General features: G+C 36.1%; 2 protein-coding genes across 2 annotated transcripts in view; both read left to right on the top strand.

The window, feature by feature from the left end:
• The window catches only part of LOC149610233 (uncharacterized), a 366,116-nt gene extending 347,526 nt beyond the window's left edge, over positions 1 to 18,590 (top strand). Inside the window, exons 8-9 of the mRNA XM_089859160.1 lie at positions 408 to 448; positions 18,571 to 18,590. The gene's annotated coding sequence lies outside the window, so the exon portion shown is untranslated. The remainder of the gene's footprint in view (positions 1 to 407; positions 449 to 18,570) is intronic.
• The window catches only part of LOC149610232 (uncharacterized), a 43,868-nt gene continuing 39,599 nt past the window's right edge, over positions 18,571 to 22,839 (top strand). The window contains exon 1 of the mRNA XM_089859151.1: positions 18,571 to 18,721. The gene's annotated coding sequence lies outside the window, so the exon portion shown is untranslated. The remainder of the gene's footprint in view (positions 18,722 to 22,839) is intronic.

The raw sequence follows: 22,839 nt of genomic DNA, 5'->3' as shown, positions 1-22,839 counted from the left end.
AAACAATTTATTTACCCATGTAGGGGGTGCTCGTTGGAAGATTCTTCTCTATACATTTTTCTTTTAAAATTTTCAATATGGGAGGTTAAAGAGGGTCACGTTAGGGGACAGGAAAGAGAGATATATTCCGAACGGAAGAAGGTAATAGAATTAATTCAAATATTCCACTGTGTCTGCAACCCCAGCTTACCCTTATTCGCGATAACCGCGTTAACGCCAGCAAAACGGGGGAAAAGGAGATTATCGTAAACGTTAATATCCCTCTTCCACCGTATTAACCATAGTCTGTCGTATATCAATTATAACTTTGTATATCATTTAAAATGCAACTAGTTCTCTTTTCTATTTTATTTTAAATAAACGGTAAATACTTCCTGTTCTAAACAATGTTTTAATTTTTATTCTAGACGCCGCCGTGGGAGAATAGGAAGGAAAAAACGTGTTAAGAGTGAGTACCCCGAAATTCATGAATTTATTGATTATTGACATGAATTAGAAATTTGGTATTGTTACTTGAACTCGCGTTGAAACAAACAGAAAACCTTAGAGAAAACACTCGATTTCGGGAAATATCGAGCCCTTGCGAAACTTCCAATGGAAGAAATCGGCCTACTAAATTACAGTTACAATTAGTTATCACTTATCATCTGATTAGTAATTAAAGATAATATACAGAATTAAGGGGGTGGGACTTCCCTAGAAAGTTTAAGGTCTGAGATTAGGAGCGACGCAAATATTTTAGCTCTCAAATTTTATTGGCACTTTCGGTATAATAATTGATAAGTCCAATGCATCTCGCGTATTTCTAATTCTAAAACGAATTTCTTAGGTCTGTAGTTTACTATACCGATATTTTCCGTTGGCATATAGTGCACGTTCCGAGTTTGTACATCATAAAGGTCAATGCAGACTACAATCTAAAATCTTACGTTGACGTAGGTGAAGTCGCTTTGCTAGCTTACTTAGACACGTGTCTACTACTACTTAAAATCTGCGCGGGTTAAGTTCGAAAATTTTCAATTTCGTCCAGCAGTGAGTGTCGAGATGGCGCCACCTCATTAGTGCCTTCTCTTTAGCGATAGCTCACTCGATCATGTCTTACTGACGCGTGATCTAGAGAGCTACGTTTTAGCAGACGATATAATTTCAGGATTTGGTTATTTTAGTATCCAATAGTCTTTTATCCAAGATTATCTCACTCGATCTAAGTCGTCTGAACACGGAAATTAACGTACCGACGCGACTGAAACTAAATTAACGATGAGACGACCGACAGGAAGGTAAGATTTTTATTGAGTCTGAATGGGCTTTAGACCACGTGCGAGGAGAATGCCAAGTGTAAATATTGAACATGGTTTTAAATCACCACGTGCCATGAGATTCTTCTCCTTTCACGTGAACTGTCAATCAACCCTGAAGCAAAGGTGCCTTTGATTTTAACAATTTACTGTATCTTGAACATTCCTGGGAACATTTGCGAGCATTCTTACCCAAAACTCGGAAGATTTCGGGAGGACCAAGGGGGGTGCTGAGTGCTGATTATAAACTATATAGAACCCATACTAGGGAAAGAAGCATCTAGAGTAAATTTTGTCGTTCGTTTCGCGGGACTTAAGCTAGCCGTGACTCATTTAATTAGACAGAGTGCAAAATGCGTTTTTCTACTGCATTATAAATAAACTTTTTCTTTCACGGAGAGCTCTCTCTCTCGTATTCTCCCTGTAGAAGTTCTAAACGAACTGGCTAATTAACCCGGCTTTTTAAAGCGTGCATAATTTTCGGCTCAAAACTTAAGCCTCTAATTCAGGCGGTATTACCCTTTGACTATGACTAAAGTCGGCAGTTTTCTAATTTGAATGAAACTTTCGGTTGTAGGATTTGAGGCAGAGTTTCTTGGAGAGAAACAAACACACAGGCGGGAAGCCGCCCTCTTGGGTAATTTCCCATGGAGCCCGCCAAGAGGCAACGCCAGATGGAGCCCCGATTTCACTACATGTGCATGTTAGGCTAGCCTACTCGCACTGCCTCTAGCGGTACTTCTTGACGCCAGGGAAATAACCCAACAAGGTGGTCTCCTCGCACCTGTGGTGTTTGCTTATCTTCTGGAATTAATATAATAGTCTAAATGATAAAAAGGTGACGGACCTGCGATCATCTGGATGAAACCGTTATTTACAATTGTATAGACCAGCCATTCTTAGCGGGGATGGTCCAGTTTAAGATCATTAAACACAGATGGACATTTGGAATGATAAACTAAGACCCCAGTTCTTCCAATGGCATCGCCTGTCGTCGCTCCAAACGACGAGTCCCGAAACTTTTCGATTCATATTATGGCTATGATTGTAGTTTAAAAAGTTTCAATATTGGTAGAGGAGTGACGCTATAGAGGCGCTGCCGTGTATCTATTCCAGTTCACTCTTAGGTCCAGCTACAAGTTATTGATAATAGTGGAAAACCCATGGACTATGATGCTATGTCTCATGGTCAATTTGTTTACTGTATACGTGTTGACCTAGTGACGGACTTGGAATTCAAGAAGAAAGAGACTGTTGAAGATAATAACAACATGGCCAGTATCTTTCTTCCTGTCCAAGACTTAACGCCATTTCCTTTAGATCAGACAAGTTGTCATTTCTGTGCATGTGTTATCAATAATACAGTATGTCCTATTCCATAAACCAACTTAAATTTTTAGTTATATTGTTTAGTTTAAGTGTGGCAGAAAAAGAAAGCTCGTAACTACAGACGTTAGCAGCTATTCCACTTACAGTTTATTTCAACCTATATATCAAGCTATACCCAGGCAGAACATTGTATCTCTTCAAGAACCAAATCTGCATTTGATACATTGAAATTTATTTAATATTTCAACAGTCTCGGCCGCCGGAAGTTGAAATAAAACAATTTCTTGGTAGCATCGCCAGTATAACTTCCCCGCACCGGAAGTTAAGGAAGTTTTTCGTTTCCCCTCATCTTTATCCGCAGCTTCCCTTTTTAGGCTTAGCTTAGCCCGAGCTTTCTCGAATTATTCTCCTGCCCCCCCCCTCGTGTTAGGGTTATTGTCTAGAAGTCGCTTGCCTTTCTCCCTTTTTAAAAGATGTTTTATTATAATTGTTTAGTAGTCGACTCATTAGGGACGGAACGCCACTTTTTTTTAAAAAGGGCCAAAGTACTTTAAGAGCGTAGTATAGCGAAGAACTGTATAGTGTCACGGCAAGGCCCGAAGAAATTGCCGTAAAATTTAATTAAGGGAGTCAATTTGTAACGCGGTTTTTTAAAATTACTTTAACAGGCAAGTAAAGGGATTGGATAGTTGTCATGAGTTGTTTTTCATTAGATCCCTTTGGTTATTTCATTGTAGCTCATTTTAGTTAGAAAACAATGAAAATTTCAAATTGGAACCACGTATTTATCACTTCAATACGCATTTACGAAGATTGGAGTCTACGAGTTAGGCCTATCTGTGAAGCAGACGACGCCAATAACTAAAATTTCCAATACAGTCCCCAAATCCAACTGAATGAATGAATGAATGAATGAATGAATGATGAATGAATTTTTTGTTTATTTTCTCACCATTACTACAAATAAATCCCTTTTAGAACAGTTAGAAACAATGTTTCGTGCCAGAACGATATTATTATTTACCATAAGTTTATAAGATATGTTCCATAAGTATGACACTTTATATACTTCGTAATATTAGAGACTTACAGCTCGAGCTAGCTCGAGAACGACAAAGCGAGAATTGACTACATTCCTATAGTTTTGCAGGACTTCTATCTTTCTAGTTAGTCTGCAGTACTAAGACTTTGACAGCGCCTCATCAGGCGTCCCTTTGCGAGAATCTATGACCTACGTTGTCACTTAATGACAAGCTCCAGTTTGTAGCCAGTGACAAACTTATGGAACATATCTTATGAACTTATGTATTTGCAATCGAAATATGTAGCTGATCACGTAAACACGTTGAAATAAAGAAAACTAGAAAATTATGTATAGTAAACAAACTGCTGGGAAACCACTTAAAAGTAAATGTTTGGTTGGTGGAAAGAGTTTTAGAGGACAAATTTGTACCAAGACATTAGAATTGTTTAGGTGGCAATCAATAGAGTTAAAGTGCACGGGGTCAAAGGTTGACAATGAGACCAATGACGTAAGTTTTACCAAACCTAAATCCTAAGAAAGTTTCTCCCAAAATATGCGAGTTCCAGATCATCCATTTTTGTACTACTGTCCTACTCTTTTTCGAGGACGAACAATGTGTCACATTCTTTAGGGTGGTTAGGCTTAGGAATTTTCTATAGAGCCTCAGCATCCTTTTGTTTTTAAATTAGATATTTAACGACTAGTTAAAAAAATGGTGGGTGGTGCGATGGAATTAAATTTTACACTTTACAATTATCTCTCAGCGTTCTTTTTCCGTTAGTCACCTTTGTGAAGACATCAACCTTAATGGTCCCATTCATGAAGAAATTTACACAATCAACTTCGAAAGGGTCATTACATGATGCCACAAGCTTTTTTTTCGCATGGCTTTTTATAATTACCCTGCAGGGTTTTAAACAATACATCTGGGTTTTTTGAAGCACATTAATTAGGTGTTTTTTAGCACCGATTATTAAGGCCCGTTCGGACTAGATTCTAAAATTGGTGAAGTCGCTTTGATAGCTTAATTTGACACGTGTCAACGCCTACTTAAAAGATTCGCGGGTTTAGTTTGAATTTTTTTTACTTTCGTCGGGTAGTGTCGAGATGGCACCACCTTCGTTAGCGCCTTTTCTTTATCCATAGCTCACTCAATCGTGCCTTACTGACGCATGATCGTGTGAGCAATGCTTTAGCCCTCGATATATAAAATGTATTAGGATGCTTGGCAGTATCTATCACTTTCTTTTTGGCTATTCAAAAGTCTTGGTTCAATAATTCCCATATATTTTAATTGCAATTCCAAATAAAGTGTATGAAATTTTAATATAATATAATTAACTATACCTCGCACCATAAAGTAATATCATAAATTTTTTTATCAAAAACGAACCAAGTTTTAAGCCATTCAATAGATAGTTCAAACTCTCCAAATTACTTAGTTTTGAAAGCTGTTTCCCAAGCTATTTAGAACAAATATTGTTATAAAGAACGGGGAAACTACACACACTTTCTTCACAATAAATATAGAACCGTACAACGCAGCTTGTTTAAAACAACCCTGTGTATCCGAGTCAGATATAGTTAGGTTCAACTAAAATCTTCGTAATACTCAATACCTTAAAGCAAATATTGCATGTATAAATGAAAATTACACGCTATATATCTCGTTACATCAAGCTACATGCAAATAAGAAAAACAAGAAAATAATATTTAATGAAATATAAACTAGGTAAAGTAGGCAGTGGAACTCGATTGCGAAACGCTACATACTCAAAACCATATTGATATTTTCAATAATTGCTTAAGCCTAACGACCGAGGCTTAGGGGGTCCCCTCTCGGGTAGGGGTTACCTCCCTCCACGAGCTTTAACTTTCGTGTAAAAATAACTGAATGTTAAGCCTATAGCTGCAATAATGTATTATATGATATTGCATTGCATGAGAACCTAAATTCACGCATGATCTGAATCTTTAAATCGAGGTCGTTTTATTTATGGGGTTGTATTAAGGGGTAGGACACTTGATAAAAATTTTATATTTGAAAACAACATTGTACGTTTTTAATCGCGGATAAATTGCACAAACCAAGCTCTAGTACTATCCCTGACTGATAGTTCACAGGAAATCGAAAATTTGCAAGTGGGTACTCCGATAAGTTTATAAGATATTTTCCATAAGTATGACACCACCTGCACTTCGTAATGCTAGAGACTTACTGAGAGCTAGTTCTGGAACGACGCGAGAATTGACTGCATTTGGTTTTGTAGTCCATCTTGCTATTTAGTCTGTACTAAGCCTTTGACAGCGCCTCACCAGGTGTCTTCGCTTTACCAGAATCTATGACCTACGTCACTTCATGACAAGGTCCAGTTTGTAACCAGTGACAAACTTATGGAACATATCTTATGACGTTATGATACAGCTAATTAGCTGTTGGTACTGATTGCTGATTGCTTATTGCAATTAGGTGATTCACCTGCATAATAACGGGCGATTTTAAAAATAGAATCCATCAGATAGATTTAGATCATGTTGTTTACAATATTCTTATTTAGTTTAATAGTAAACATTCCAACGTAAATGTTTTCGTTGCATTCATAGAAATGATATTGTATGAACGTACGTAACCATAAGTGACGTAACCGCAATTAGTTACCGCAATTGATTACCTTAACCAACGAACTTGATATTAGTCTAAAACCTGCATATAAAAGAAACACGATGAACTAGAGCCAATAGGTATAAATACCAATGAGTAATATTGTGTTAGCGTTTCCCGAATATTACCCCTCCATTTCACATGCACTATGAACTCCCATTTGAAAAACCTTCCATAGAAATTAGGCATTAAACAGAAGAAGGAAATATCACACTTATTTTTGTAATCGTACCTATAACATTTGAACGTAAATATCTACCTAAAATTGTCGGTATTATTTTCTGCATTCCGTGCAGTTCCGCTTAACTTATTGTGGCCAATTTCTAGTCCGCTAAGTAGAAATACTGGTAAAAAAAACCGTGTGACCATATATATACAGGGTGTTTCATAAAGGAAGGTTAATTATCGGACCGAAGTGCAATGGGATGGTCTTATGGGAAATCAATTTTAAGTCGAAAATGTATACATAACTTCTACAACATATTGCCCTAAGAGCCATAGTTTACAAGTTATGATTGGAGTACGTGTTTTACGTATGACCCCTTTAAATTTAAGTAAGAAACTTATAGGCAATGCTAATTTAATTAAGGGGAAATCATAGGACCGAAGTGCAATGGGAAGGTTCTATGGGAAACAAATTTTGAGTCGAAAATGTATACATAACTTCTAAGGCATATTGCCCTAAGAGCCATAGTTTACAGGTTATTATTGGAGTACGTGTTTTACGAATGACCCCCTTAAACTTACGTAAATGAAATTTTTGTGAAAAAAGAAGATAAGTAATTCTTTCAAATAATTAATGTTTTATAATAATGCCTTTAAAACAGAATATTTTAATATCTGTTACTTCAGCCAAACAATTTTGACTATTTATCTTTTAGCTTTGCTATCAAAGGCACTTTTTTTTATTAAATAATTAAGGGGTCATCCGTAAAACAATCTAATCAAACCTTATTTAAGGCCATCCTTAGGTTAAAATGTCACAGCTAACTTACATAACATTTTCGACTCAAAATTGATATTCCACATAGAACCATTCCACCTTTTATGTAACACCCTGTATATATATCAAAGGGAAACGCTATTAAGGCGTTAAGTTGGATACGTGCTATTCAATCATTAGTAGAGATTGAGAGAGTGAGAGAGAGCGGCGGTGAGTTAAAGTGTGCAAAGGATAAGTTATAACCCATATATATCACGAAACTGAAGCGTGTGGAATCGGAATTCGAACGCTAAATAAGGATTTTCTTTGAGATTTCACAACATATTGACCGCGTGTGTATATAGTTAAGTCAAGAAGTGATATCTAGTTTATTAGGGAGAAAGTAATAAATTCGCCACATTTCTACGTAGGTCCAGAGTTAATCCCCGCCTCTAAATTTAAACCAGCATCTCATTGGTTCTTGAAAACTTACGTCAGCGCGACGCCAATGACGAAAATTACGTATTTTCCGACTGAGGGGAGGCGAAATAGCCCGGCCTCCTTTTACGTCCCCCCCCCTTGTATTTTGAAAGGGGGACTGGGACTATGGCGCGCGAATGTTTAGGCACCTTCTCCCTAGTAAACTAGATATCGCTTCTTGGTTAAGTATATTGTTCACCCCTTAAAATTTTGAAAGTGCGCCATGGCAGCAACCCTATTTACGACAAATCGTTCAGTTCTATAAGCAATTCAAGTGAAGTTAAGTAGAAAATCATGTCCTAACTTACGGTGTAATTTAAAGTGACGCTGAAAGTGTTTTTTCATTTCATATCTGGAAACGTAATGTATGTATACGGAATGATTGTTATTTTAAATTTATAGTTAATTAATAATTTTTTTTAAAAAGGTCTGTACATCTGATCGGATAGAATCGAATTAAAACGCGAGGTATCACTTAGTAATAATATATATTTTTTATTAAATTATATAGTTTTATTAGAGAAATATAGGTACATCGTTTATTTTATTTGTTCAGCGTTTCTATATAGTTCTGTTTAGTTTTTCAGTTCTTAATTATAATGGGTTTAGGCTGGGTAAATTTTGTATAAAACTATTAAATTTGTATCAAGTATATAAAAATTTTAATTGCGTAAAAAGGGTTGTGCATACTGCGCAAACATTGACCCGGGTATATATCGCTTTGGGCTTAATCGTTATTTTTATTTTAATTAATTTTTTTTTCTTGGTATTGTGGAAATATGTATTAACCCAAGTTCGATACCGATGCCGATAAGTTGAAATTTTACTGGAATCGATACCGATTTTAAACGATTATTTGAACTCGGCGATATAAGTGATTATTTAAACCCAATGAAACCGATTTTTACCCATTATTTTTAACCCAATGAAACCGATTTTTACCTATTCCAATGAAACCGATTTTTACACTTTATTTATAACCCAATGAAACCGATTATAACCGATATATCGATAAATGAGCTCGAACCGATTAATCGGTAAAAATCGGTAAATTGAGCTCGAACCGATTAATCGGTAAAAATCGGTAAATTGAGCTCGAACCGATTAATCGGTAAAAATCGGTAAATTGAGCTCGAACCGATTAATCGGTAAAAATCTGTAAATTGAGCTCAAACCGACATCGGTTAAAGTGCCATCCATATTAGATACCGGTTTGTGCCCATCACTATAATTTAAAATTAAATACTAAGTTGGTAGTAGGATTAACTCAACATTATCTTAATTCACATTATATGTAAATTATTTTGCGGCCGTTAATTCAATGAAATCTTGAGCCAATTAAGTCTTATTTGAAATCAAAGATAATACGCACTACGGTTTCTATGCAAGAGTTAGAATTAGTTTGCCAAATTAATTATCCCAGTTATCCCAGATTCGTTAAAATGGTATAAATTTCCAAATCCTTTAAACTAAACGCATTACAATGTCAAACTTTGTTAACTAAACGGCGCGGGAGTTCATGAACTTAAAAATATAAAGTTAGTTCTCCGAGTACATAACCAGGTTTGAAATAAATTTATGATATTTTACCGCGCTCAAATTCACGTAAATTAACCATTTCTTTAATTTTTATAAAAATTTAAATTAATTTAAAGTGAGCAGTCAAATTTTAAAACCGTTTAAAAAAGTTTAAAATTTGAAACCATATCAAATTCTATCTGCAATCAAACTAACATGAAGTCAACTACCACACTAACTTTAAACATCTTGAAAAATAAGAAACTAACGACAGTAAAAAACAAAGAAACCCATTTTAAAATTACACATTAAACTAAAACGGTTTTAGAGTTCCTCAGACCTGCAGATCACTTAAACCCATAACGCATGGTATTAGCTATCACAATATAATCCGTACGTACGTACGATATCAAAAGGTAACTAACTAAATGAAGGGTACATACAGCTGCGGCACATTGCATAATAAAAACAACGAGAAGAAGAGAAAAAAAAAGAACTCAGACGTGCATACCCAAAAATTCACGTGTCAACGGAGAATTCTCAGTGAGTTGTTCGCGGCCGAAGAGAGAGGTTGCGCCGCCGGAACGTATAGATTAATCCGGGGTTGTCCCACTAACGGACGGAGCTCGGAGATCGGAGGAAAACCTCTCCCGAAGAAAGAGAAAGTTTCAAATGAAAAAACAACTTCCTTTTCCCAAGTTTAACACATGGAATTAATTGTAAAATCCCAATGAATTGAGTCCTTTAAATGTTTCTTCATGACACTGCATACACGAGCCACTAACTAAGTGTTTTAAAAGATCCTTTTAATATCTTAATCTTTTGAAATTGAAGAGGTTTTTATTAGGCTATAGCCGGGGTATATCGAGTCGTGCACCGTCCAAGGCGCACTACACTAAGCTCGTTTCGTCGTGGAGCGAGAGACTAAAGGCTCGCGCGACATTACTATTCACTCACGACACGTGCCCTAGTGTTTTACCCGCGTTTTAGGGCGGATACTTCTAATGAGTTTACACCACTCACAGTCAAAAGGTGGAGGAATATGAATAGAGTGTGCATGCTGCTGCTGTGTAAGGGGGATAGAAGATATATAGTGTATACTACGAAACAATATATATATATATATATACTATATACGCGATATGTATTGTTTTATACACGCTTGTGAAAAAAGGAGAGGTATTGTAGAGAATATTAAAGTTATATACCGTGTAGTGTTAGGTCTAAAATGTCGTATCTCAATTTGTTTTTAGTATAGGTTCTTACATTCTAATTTACAGTTTGAGTGTATTTTTTTTCACAAATGCTAACTTGTAGTTTGAGTGTGTTTTTTTCACATGCTAACTTATAGTTTGAGTGTAATTTTTCACATGCTAACTTATAGTTTGAGTGGAATTTTTCACGTGCTAACTTATAGTTTCAGTGGAATTTTTCATATGCTAACTTATAGTTTGAGAGTAATTTTTCACTTGCTAACTTATAGTTTGAGTGGAATTTTTCACATGCTAACTTTTAGTTTGAGTGTAGTTTTTCACATGCTAACTTATAGTTTGAGTGATTTTTCTTCACATGCTAACTTATAGTTTGAGTGGAATTTTTCACATGCTAACTTTTAGTTTGAGTGTAGTTTTTCACATGCTAACTTATAGTTTGAGTGATTTTTCTTCACATGCTAACTTATAGTTTGAGTGTAGTTTTTCACATGCTAACTTTCAGTTTGAATGGAAGTTTTCACACGCTAACTTATAGTTTGAGTGTAATTTTTCACATGCTAATTAACTTATAGTTTGAGTGTAATTTTTCACATGCTAATTAACTTATAGTTTGAGTGTATTTTTTCACATGCTAATTAACTTATAGTTTGAGTGTAATTTTTCACATGCTAATTAACTTATAGTTTGAGTGCAATTTTTCACATGCTAATTAACTTATAGTTTGAGTGTAATTTTTCAATATGGAATGAGTATAGAGTCGCTGGACGGTAGACGTTGGTAGATTTTCACGCAGGATAACCACTAAATTTCAAGCTTCAAATACAATTCCACGTGAATAATAATCCTATATTTCTCGTTCGCCTTTAAAAATGTTTCTACCGCTTTGCACTGACGTCCCAGGAGAAGCCAAAATATTTTACAAAATTTTCAATAGCTTTAATTTGACTTGTTTTAAGGCGCCTTTTCAATCAAGATTTTCTTGATCAAAAATTAAAGATCCAAAAGCTGAAACACACATTCTAGGTGTGGTTTGCAAACAAGCTTAAAGATTTTCGTCTATTCAGGCTTTAAACCTTAGGGAAACGAGCAAATATCTAAACGAGTTTCATATTTTCTTCTCACTTTCATAACGATTTTTCTGCTCAAAGTAAAAGCAATTGAGTTGCAACACCTTTCCTAAATTTTAATAATTTAATGCTTGTTTGAAATACGCGTGAAAAGTTCGATAAAGTAGATTGACAACGGCCCTCTAGTTAATTAGGACTGTTTGGCATATAGATTTAATCCGCCAATTTGAAAGTTTCCAATATCATCCGTCTCAAGAAACCAACTTCTTAACTAACTAATATAATTTGTGCTATGTGTACGTCTAATTTTGGCCTATTCTTGAGTATGAATTGTCCTTAATTTGCTCTCTTTTTCATATTTAAACCATAGATGTTACGACATTTTACCGTTAAAACTGCGTGTTGGGTTTCAAAGTAATCGTAAATTTTTATTCAAAACGTAAAATATTTTTTTGCCTACCGTCACCTATACATGTCCGATTAGGAAACTCTATAATATTATCAGAGACTGTCAACCGGAGGTGCATGGAATAAGTGAGGATATTTTTAATCTATGCATATACTTAATCCCCCTACACTATAACACTCACGAAGTGTACGTACGCGTATTGTATATTTAAAAAAAAAACAGTACAGAACTTTTCATATATACGGTAATGATTTTTTGCACTCCTGATGCATGTGTGTTCTTAATTTTTTTTTTTGATATTCCGTTTCGGTGTTTCTTGATTTTTCGCTACTCGACTCACGTACTTCTATAAGTTGTAGCATAAGTTTATTAGATATGTTTCATAAGTATGACACTACATATACTTCGTAATGTTTGTAGAGACTTACAGCTCGAGCTAGTTCGAGAACGACAAGCGAGAATTGACTATGCTACACTCGGTTAGTTTTGCAGGACTTCCATCTTCCTATTTAGTCAGTACTAAGCCTTTTAGAGCTCCTCACAAGGCGTCGCTTTAGAAAGAATCTATGACCTACGTCACTTCATGACATGCTCCAGTTTGTAACCAGGGACAAACTTATGGAACATATCTTATGAACTTATGGTTATAGGTGTATATATATATATATATATATATTTTCACGTGAAATGTGAAGGATTTAGGTATAATTATTGAGCACCTTACCGCAGCTTTAAATGTAAATTAGCACGTGCTAGTATAATTAAGGTTTTGTGCATGGAAATGAGCACAATAGGTAGCATTTTAATTGGATGAATATATAAAAAGAATTAAAAGCTAGCTTTTATTATGTGATGACGTGCATTTTTAAACGTGCGATTTTGCCGCACCTTTTCTTTATACTTTGTTTTAAACGTCTTGGTTAACTAAGACACGCGCTTTATTTCTAACTAGTTAAGCTACTTTTAGTTCTTAATTAGCTTTGTCAAGCGCAGTTTTTTCTGCAATACTAGCTTTTCTCTATGATTTCTAGCGCAAGTTATGAAATAAGTTCAACTACCATCTAATTAGTTCTGTCCTGTTGATTAGTGGTAAGTTTATAAGGGAGGTTCAAATTTTTTGGGTCTTAGCTTAGAGTTTCTGTGTAGTTAGCTACGCGCAAGTACTCTCTAGAGAATCCATCAGGTGGTACAAGGCGTCCAATTGGGGTACTCCAAGTGTGTGCTTCGTGGAATAGCCTAACGCGTAGTGTCCATTACGGAAACTTAATTGCGCTCGTATCTTCTTTAATATTGTAGATAGAAACATAATTCCAATTGATAACAATTATTATTTTATACGCTCTTTCGATTAAGAAAAGAAAAATTCTAGTTCCTCTTCTCCTACGAGTACGATTATCTATGAAAGTACAAGGCTACTTCCACAACTGGGGAGTTGTTCCCTTGTAGATGCATTATTGTTACCAAGAAGTGATATCTAGTTTATTACGGAGAAGGTATAAAGTGCCAAAGTGATCGCGCGCCATAGTCCCAGTCCCCTTTTCAAAATACAATTAAGGGGGACGTAAAAGGAGGCCGGGCTATTTCACCTCTCCTCAGTTGGAAAATACAAGTAATTTTCGTCATTCGCGTCGGGCTGACGTGAGTTTTCAAGAACCAATGAGATGCTGGTTGTAATTTAGAGGCGGGGATTAACTCCGGACCTACGTTTGGACTGTAGAGAAAACTGGAAATGTGGCGAATTTACATCTTCTCCCTAATAAACTAGATATTACTTCTTGTTATTACTTTGTGATTTTAGTGGAAGGACGTTTTTAGCATTAAAACCCTTACGAAATATTTTTTATTTATGATTCATATTCATAAACAATGTAATGTATAGGTACATACTTTTTTCTACACTGTTTTCTAATTTAAATGTTTTATTTACTTTTTTTCTTTCTCCCCTATTTGGCATATGCTAACGTATTCTCTCTCCCTCTACTCCCATTAAAGTTAACCAGTATCACGTTTTTCTCTTTTATTTTTATTTGGTCAAGCTTATTGACCCCCCTCTATAGTTTTATATTGTTTTATACATAGAATATTATTGTATAACGGAGTGTCCCCATACGCTTCGTTTTAGATGCTTTTTATTTACGCGTGTATAAATTCGCGTAAATGACTTTTCCCAAGTCACCATATCGTGACTTAATAATATTTAAGCTTATTTTTCTTATTTATATGTATATACTTTTCTATCTATAACGGACTCTCGTGTAAATATTATCCAGTAGATCTTTTATAATGATTAAGATATAGTTTTAAGGGCATATAAGGCCTTTATTAAGTTAAAAACCGTTCTATGAATATTTAGACTTACTATTGTTTTATGGCCTATGCTATTGACCAATCGGGAAACGAGAAACAATAAGATATTGTGCAACTTGAACTCTACTCAGTAAGTTGGGTCAAGAAGTGATATCTAGTTTATTAGGGAGAAGGTATGAGATGCCTAAGTATTCGCGCGCCATAGTCCCAGTCCCCCTTTCAAAATACAAGGGGGGACGTAAAAGGAGGCCCCGGGCTATTTCGCCTCTTTTAAGTCGGAAAATATGTAATTTTCGTCATTCGCGTCGCGCTGACTTGAAATTTCAAGAACCAATGAGATGCTGGTTGTAATTTAGAGGCGGGGATTAACTCCGGACCTACGTTTGGACTGGAGATAAAGCTGGAAATGTGGCGATTTTATACCTTCTCCTTAATAAACTTGATATTACTTCTTAGTTAATTGGGTTAAGGACGTATGTAAAAATCGAAAAACTAGCTTATATAACATTTCATATCACGAATAGAATTCCCCAGAGGAGCCTTGCCTTTACTATTATATAACAATAAACAGTCATAAAGTGTTTCTCATAAGTCTGCCATAAATTAAATGACTCAAAAGTGTCAAAGAACATGTTGTCTACGACATTTAATTACGGAGATATGGGCCAATCAATGTTTGGGAGTACATGTTAATCCGTAACTAAATATTGTAGACTTCATGCATGTTCTTTAACACGTTCCCCTTAGTTTTCACCCAAAGAACATATCACCATTTAATTTATGGTAGATGTATCAGAAATACCTGTATACTATTAAATGCTATTTAAATTTCCTATCCATATCAAAGTTATTTATAGGCTTAGCTATATTTAATTTTCAATGCCTAGTTTTAAAATAGTTTCGTAATAAGAACCCGAAGTCGGTTAATTTTCAATGCCTAGTTTTAAAATAGTTTCGTAATAAGAACCCGAAGTCGGTTAATTTTCAATGCCTAGTTTTAAAATAGTTTCGTAATAAGAACCCGAAGTCGGTTAATTTTCAATGCCTAGTTTTAAAATAGTTTCGTAATAAGAACCCGAAGTCGGTTAATTTTCAATGCCTAGTTTTAAAATAGTTTCGTAATAAGAACCCGAAGTCGGTTAATTTTCAATGCCTAGTTTTAAAATAGTTTCGTAATAAGAACCCGAAGTCGGTTAATTTTCAATGCCTATTTTTAAAATAGTTTCGTAATAAGAACCCGAAGTCGGTTAATTTTCAATGCCTAGTTTTAAAATAGTATCGTAATAAGAACCCGAAGTCGGTTAATTTTCAATGCCTAGTTTTAAAATAGTTTCGTAATAAGAATCCGAAGTCGGTTAATTTTCAATGCCTAGTTTTAAAATAGTTTCGTAATAAGAATCCGAAGTCGGTTAATTTTCAATGCCTAGTTTTAAAATAGTTTAGTAATAATAGTCCGAAGTCGGTTAATTTTCAATGCCTAGTTTTAAAATAGTTTAGTAATAAGAGTCCGAAGTCGGTTAATTTTCAATGCCTAGTTTTAAAATAGTTTAGTAATAAGAGTCCGAAGTCGGTTAATTTTCAATGCCTAATTTTAAAATAGTTTCGTAATACGAACCCAAAGTCAGTCAATCACAACTGTGATTAGTCGAATTCATATAAGACGAACGTTTAATCTCACCCCTTTCGTTAATAGCTAAATCCGGGACACTTTTCTCTAACTCAAGTCAGTGCTGCTGAAATAAACGTTTGTTCCTCGATTAATCAAAAACTGTCCCTCTCAAGCCCGTTTTCCAGCATCCATTCCTTTCCTTGTGTTTGTATTGCTCGAGGGGTCAAATAATGGGTTCATCATGTTGGACCGAAAACGTCCGGTAGCTATGTCCTACCCTCCATCCCCAGCCCTCTAAACACCTCTATCTCTCTACACACACCAAGAGGAATAGGGGAAACCCCTCTCCACAAAACGGACGGGGCTGAGAAAACGGAGAAGTTGAGAGGAAGACCGAGGAAGAGGAGAAAGAGAGAGAGACAGGGCCGTTAAGACCTATATACACCGTCGTACGTCTCTCCCGGGGTCAGACTAGCTCCGACGATCTTTAAGAGACATCGGATAAAAGTTCTCTTAGGATAAATAAAAGGACCCTTTAACCGATTTCTTCCCTTTTCATTGGAAGTAGATGAACCCAAAGTTATCCGCCGTTAATATTCAGCGTGTTTCTGATAAGTTTGCCATAAATTAAAGGGGACATGTTCTTTGGGTCAAACTGAGTGGAAAGTGTCAAAGAACATGGGATCTACAACATTTAGTGAAAGGAGATATGGGCTTCCAAACATTGATTGGCCCCGTAACAACAAGGAAAGTGGAGTAAGACATATCAGCCTCAAAATGTACTATTAAATGGCTAAAACAGTGCGTACCCTCACATGTGTAATCTATTTCCTTAATTGTTTTAGAGGCCAATCACTGGTTGGGATCCGGATCTCCTTAACTAAACGTTGTGGACCCCTGTATGGTCTGTGACACTTTTCATTCATTTTGACCCATAGAACACACAGAGCCACTCTGTATATTAGAGGTCATCAAGAATATCAATGACCTTCCATTTCCATGTACCAAGAGAAAGTGATAACTTTTGGGATCATCATCTTCAGTTCATCCTCCATCCATTCACCCCCGTTCCGTTCCACATCCTCACTACGTTTAATTTCCCAGCATCTCCTCCGCATCACCCCTATAGCTCCGGCCCAATCTCACATTTTTCTCGTCCATGGATGCCCATCTTTTGGGCCGTTTTACCGCAGTTCTGAGCCGCTTTTTAACGCGTCTTTAAAAGGCATGGGCCGTTTGAATGTGGGCGGAGTCGAGGCGGAGTTTATTTTAAGCTCCCGTTCCAAGAGAAGAGAAGAGAAGCTCCCGAAGCAAATTTTCTTTCATCATTTTTGAATCGAGAATCTAAGAAGATGGGAGGAGGGATAAACGTTTCCCCTTAAGATTCTGCGCCGCTCGTGCCCTTACTTTCTTTATATATATTTTTCCATTTTATTAATGAAATGACTTCGGTTTTGCTTATCCTATAAACTATCCTCCCTTTCCCAGTTTTGCAGAGAATACGCAAACATTTTTACCTTTTTTTTCTTTTTTTGAATATTTGAATATTGGAGTTAGTTTTGGAAGGAAGGAATAAATGAATATTTATTTGGGAATCTTCTTACTAACTTTCTTTTGAAACTGTAAATTGAAACCCACGGTATAGCTTAACTTACCTTAGTTTACCCTTTTTACTCGTTTTCAGAATCAGGTTGAAATTTCAGCGTTTTCAAAGCTGGAGCCCCTCGTATCTCTCCCTGATTAAATACTAATGATATAATAGAGTATGTAGCTTTGTACACACTGACTTTTCAACATGATTCCGAATGAGGTTTAACTCGAACTCGCTGCTGACTTAATTTGGAGACAACTTATATATATTCTTTCTCGTGGGAAAATTTAAACGTTCATTTTTATACTTTTTTTTTCTTTTTCCAAGGTTTATTTACCGTTTGTTTTTCTCATGACTAAATATATGGATTTGGATTAAGAGTGAATATATTTCTGTATATTATTTTTTTCGAATTAGTTCGCAAAACACGTACACGTCTGTAGTTTATTAGTTTTTCGATTGAATTTAAATGATTTTCGTAATTGTTTTTTAACGATTGTAGAAATAGACTGCAGTTTAACTACTTCTTCCATATAATGAAAATAATTTTGTATAATCATAAATACAGAACCAAATCCAATAAAAGTATACAGAAAAACATAAATATAAAATTAAATTTAGGTAGTCATTCAGAGGTACGTTGTTGAAACGTAGCGCTTTAATAATTATGGGAAATTTTTCCAAAGTTAAAGTACAGGTAACATAACATTATACCTTAAAAGAACGGCCTTTTTCTGAATAAAAATCAATGATTACTTATTACAAAATAATTAGCATTTATTTAGTCTTAAAAACATGGACTACCGCGCCATCCGCCATTGCTTTAGTGGCGTCTGCTAAATTGGACCACTTACTCCTACGGGATTGGTTGAATTCTCACAGGTTCAGGAAGGTAGGGGCTCGTGCTAGCAGACGCCCAAAATGGCGGTGCAGTAGTTCTTTGTTTTTAAGACTAATAACTGCTAATTATTTTACCTGAACTTTTCCTTTAAAAAAAGTAGATTAAAAACGGGGGTTAGAACACTTATCTACTCATAATTGGAAAAACAAATCGAAAGTCTGACATTATAATTATAATTAAAACAATATAAGTATTCATTAAAAATATATAATTTTTTTTCTCTTTTTATTTTCAACAGGTTATCTTTATCAAAAGCCTAAAAATTTCGAAAAAAATTTAAAGTGTAAACTCATCCTAACCAATTTCAAAAATTAAACAACGAACCATCCACAAGAAGCGGAGAGCATCGCGACTTGGGAGGTCAAGCTCACTGATAATAATTATTAAAGGTAAGAAAAATTATATAAATTAAGGTAAAGGTATTTTAGTCTATCGAAAAAAGAATCGAGGGAGAGAGAAAGATGTACACCTTTCGTAGGTACGTTCGCTTTGAACTAAATATTGTAATTTTATACAAACTCGGTTAATTAGTGCGGGGGTCCCCCGGTTTTGATTAATGTTTTGTTAAGCTTTAGAAAGTTCCCCTTCAGCTAATGAGAAAAAATTAATGAACACACAACCGAAGTCTCTCTCTCTCTCTCTCTCTCTCTCTTAGCTAGCTACCGGTATAACCAATGAGTTTCTAAACATAGTTGCATGAATATTAGCTAGCGTACAATCGTGTCAACTCATTTAGAGCAATAAATAGCAGCGAGACTTCGATTTGAATATTTTAATATTGACTTTTAATAACAAAAAGTTAGGAACATTTATGGGGAAGAGTAAGGACATTGAAAAAGGACTATACTTTGAAATTTTGAAATATATGCTAATATTTAGCCCTGTTTGGCACAGGTTACGGCGAAAAAATTGGTAAAATATCCGTTCTAAAGGGGTGTGTAAAAGTTATTTGAAATACGTCAGAGGCACGTGACCGAGGAGAGTTATTGTTCAAAAAATTAGTTTTATTTCGAAAACAGTCCTCACTTCGGGGAATTGGCGCTGCAATCAGGCATAAAACAAGGCCTACTCCATACGGAATCTTTGGATCTTGGCGTCACGTGGTGTGGTATCTATGACGTAACCTATTTCTAATAATATTTACCAATGCACTCTCCGATGCCTCCTTTACAGTCCCTTTAAAGTATAGAGTTTGTTGAAACTTCTGTTATAAAGACAATACTTGCGGTGAAACCAACACACAGGGGGAGGTTGAAATCTTAGGTTATATCCCTCGCTCCAAGAGGCAACGCCAGATGGAGTCCGAGTCGTTACAAGCCTCTAGTGGTGCTTTTTGGCACCAGGGTGATAACCCTGTTCTAACTTTAACTTCGCTGTTCATAGTTTTTCAAAAAATCATTGTAAATCTCATAGTATTGTGCCTTGTATTATTCAATTCAATCAATTGTTTACATATCATACACTCATGCATGGCTCCCCCTGTTACAAAAGGGATGTTTGTAATGAAGCCTAATAAATCTTTTATTCTCAGCAGGAATTACAGACAGGAATGGTCTATTTTAACAAATATTTATTCAGGGTAGAATGGAAGTTATTCCTGTCGACAGTACTAGTAGCTTTTGCGCCATCTCTCTCTTTTCCTAATCTTCATCTTCTTCATGCTTCTGCCACCCCATCATTTCATCCCCCCAGTTTCCCTCCCCTCTACCAAAGAGAGCTCCAGAAAAATTTACTTCTCTACCATCTACTTAATAAACTTTATAATTAATTAAAAGTTTACTTCAAAAATATCCCCTAACCCAGATTAGCGGGTATACCCGTCTTCAAATTAAGAAGTGCGGGAGCAAAAAGAGACGAGAGAGAGAGGGGCGCGAGATGAGGCAACGAGCTTTGGATGGAGGTGCAAAAAATGTTGTTTGATTAGAGAGGGTTTTTATTTGGGCACGTTGATGATTAAAAAAAAAAGGTTTTTCGTACGGTTAGCCTGAGGGAAAGGAAAGGTAGAAAGATTTTTATCTTTGGATGAGAATTTTCACCTAGCTTCGTGGGATTGAGATGCTTGTATATCTCTTGCTCTCTCTCTCTCTCTCACTCTCATCTTGCTCCAATCCCTCCTCGCCAATACCTGTCGTAAGTTTTTCAGTAAACCCTTATTTATATTTTATATCTGAATAAATTAAGCGAAAAAACGTTAATTATATTTAATTAGAAAAATCTTGATGCCAATGGCACGGGGATTTATTTACCTTAATGAAAGTAATTTATATTTTACTAAGGAAAATTAAATCTATCAGATGTTAATTCTAATGCTTCGGAATTATAAATTCAAATTCATAAATATTTCAGTGTATTTATAAAATATTTTAATTTCTCATTTACTATTTTTAAAAGTTGTTATTCAAAGTAGTACATACCTCCTGGACTGTATCTAATACAGATTCCTTATGATAGTGTTTATACAGTCAGCAAAAAACCTGAAAAATATAGAAAAGAAACTATGATTAATATGACGCCAAAGTCGTGGTATACAGGGTGTTTCTGATAAGTCTGCCATAAATTAAAGGGTGTGCGTTCTTTGGGTCTAACTGAGTGGAAAGTGTTCTTCAAAAAACACTTAGTTTACAACATTTAGTTATGGAGATATAGGCTCCCAGACATTTATTGGCCTCTTCATGTCCTTGAGATGACCCCAAAGAGTTGACATTTTGAACAATATCTCTAAATAACTGTGTTAACTTTGTGCGAAGTAAAGTTTACCTTAGCTCGAAACACTTGTACTGGGTGCTGTGAGATCTTGCAACAAAATGACACTTTGATTTAGCTTTACTTTACCAGTGTATGCTCAATTCTACCCAACTAATAGAACACTTCTGCTAGATAAAGAGATAAAGGTTCAATATCGTTCTAATATTGATTCCGACTATTGAAGACTGATATGTCATATTTGTGACTCTTTCATTGATTTAGGGGGCAGTCAATGTTTGGGAGCCCATACTGATCCGTAACTAAATGTTACAGACCCCATCCATGTTCTTTGTCACTTTCCACTCAGTTTGACCCATAAGAACACTCTTTTTAATTTATGGCAGACTTATCAAAAACACCCTGTATATAAATAACACCAAGATTTAGTTAACGAATTATCAACATATTTTCCCAAGCTTTTTTCTTTCTAGACTCCCTCCCTCTTTCTCATAATGAAGCATCTCTGTATTAATTTTTAGTTCCCTGAGGGGAATAAGGGTTTCTAAAATATATAGAAGTCCCTGTACCCCCTTGACTCCAAATTTAGAAGGACGATTTCCTAGGCCTAACCTAACGAATCATTCTATTAAAGGATGAGAAGAGAGAAAAGGGGTGAGATAAAAAAGATGCGGGAGGAGGGAAAGAAGAATTTTTAGAGATGCCGAGAAGTAGAGTGATCACTCCTTCGTTCGCGACCTCCGTTCCCCCTTTTTGTTGTAGTCAGGATTGGGATGGGAATTTTGGGATTGAGATGGAAAGAGGAGAGAGAGATGATGCGGAGGGAGAAGGGAAGCTCAAGAGCGAGAGCTCTCTGAAATTATGAAGAAATGGTTTTAGAAAACTCTCCAAAACTCTGATGAAAGAAAGATTTTTCCAAAAGGGATGGGAAGGGGGATGCGGATGTGTTGTCCAACTTAGAGAGAGAGAGAGAGGGGGGGCAGTTTCATAAATTGGAAGTTCGCGCCGTTACCAACCCGAGATATAAGCGCCTTAAATCTGGTTTCTATTGGTGAAAAGGAGATGAAGAAGTTTTAGTTTAGAGAAAAGGGATGCTGGATGAGGAGGACAAGGGGATGAGAAAAAGTTTTTGGGGAATCTAGAGGTGGGAGACCAAAAAGAGGATGGAGAATGAAAATTCCATCCCTGTTCTTTGCCCCCCCCCCTCCCTTAATACAACCAATTCTTTTCAAACATCACCCCTTTTTCTCTCGGCTTGTTGTGTACATATCGTGTGAGGGGGGATGCTGCTTGTGTACCAGCCAGAGTTGGTTGTGGAAGAAAGTATATTGAGGGGGAGAGGGGTGATTGCAAAATACTAGTTATAAGTTTTGTAGATCTAAAAATATATAGGGGGGGGTATGAATTTGCGCATGGCGCGCGCACGTCGTTGGCCGGACCCTATGCTAAAGTTCTAATTAAATTAATTCCACGACTTTCAGGGGCCCTTTTCCGCCAGCTGTACCCCTTCTTTTTCCCTCTTACGCAAAACCTAGGCTGACTGCCCCCCTTTTCCACCATGGGTTTTCAACTCTACCCCCCCCCATCTAAACCCACCACCCCTTTTTGTTCAAACTCCCCTTTTCCCTTCTTTTTACCCCTTCCTTCTGCCCCTCGCACCTCACTCCTTTCTCTTTCTCACTCTCTGACGCTGTTCTGGGGGGAGTGTGGGCCCCCTCACCCAACAGCGGCGCAAACCCCACTTTTCCTCCCAAACGAACGGCTAATTGAGTTTCGGAATTATGAAGTGACCCTGGCATTTTAT

The sequence above is a fragment of the Phalangium opilio genome, unplaced genomic scaffold (assembly GCF_054372755.1).
Source record: "Phalangium opilio isolate 3A_F unplaced genomic scaffold, DU_Popi_V2 ptg000329l_1, whole genome shotgun sequence".
NCBI classification, from domain to species: Eukaryota; Metazoa; Arthropoda; class Arachnida; order Opiliones; family Phalangiidae; genus Phalangium; species Phalangium opilio.
This window is presented reverse-complemented; position numbering and strand designations above follow the sequence as displayed.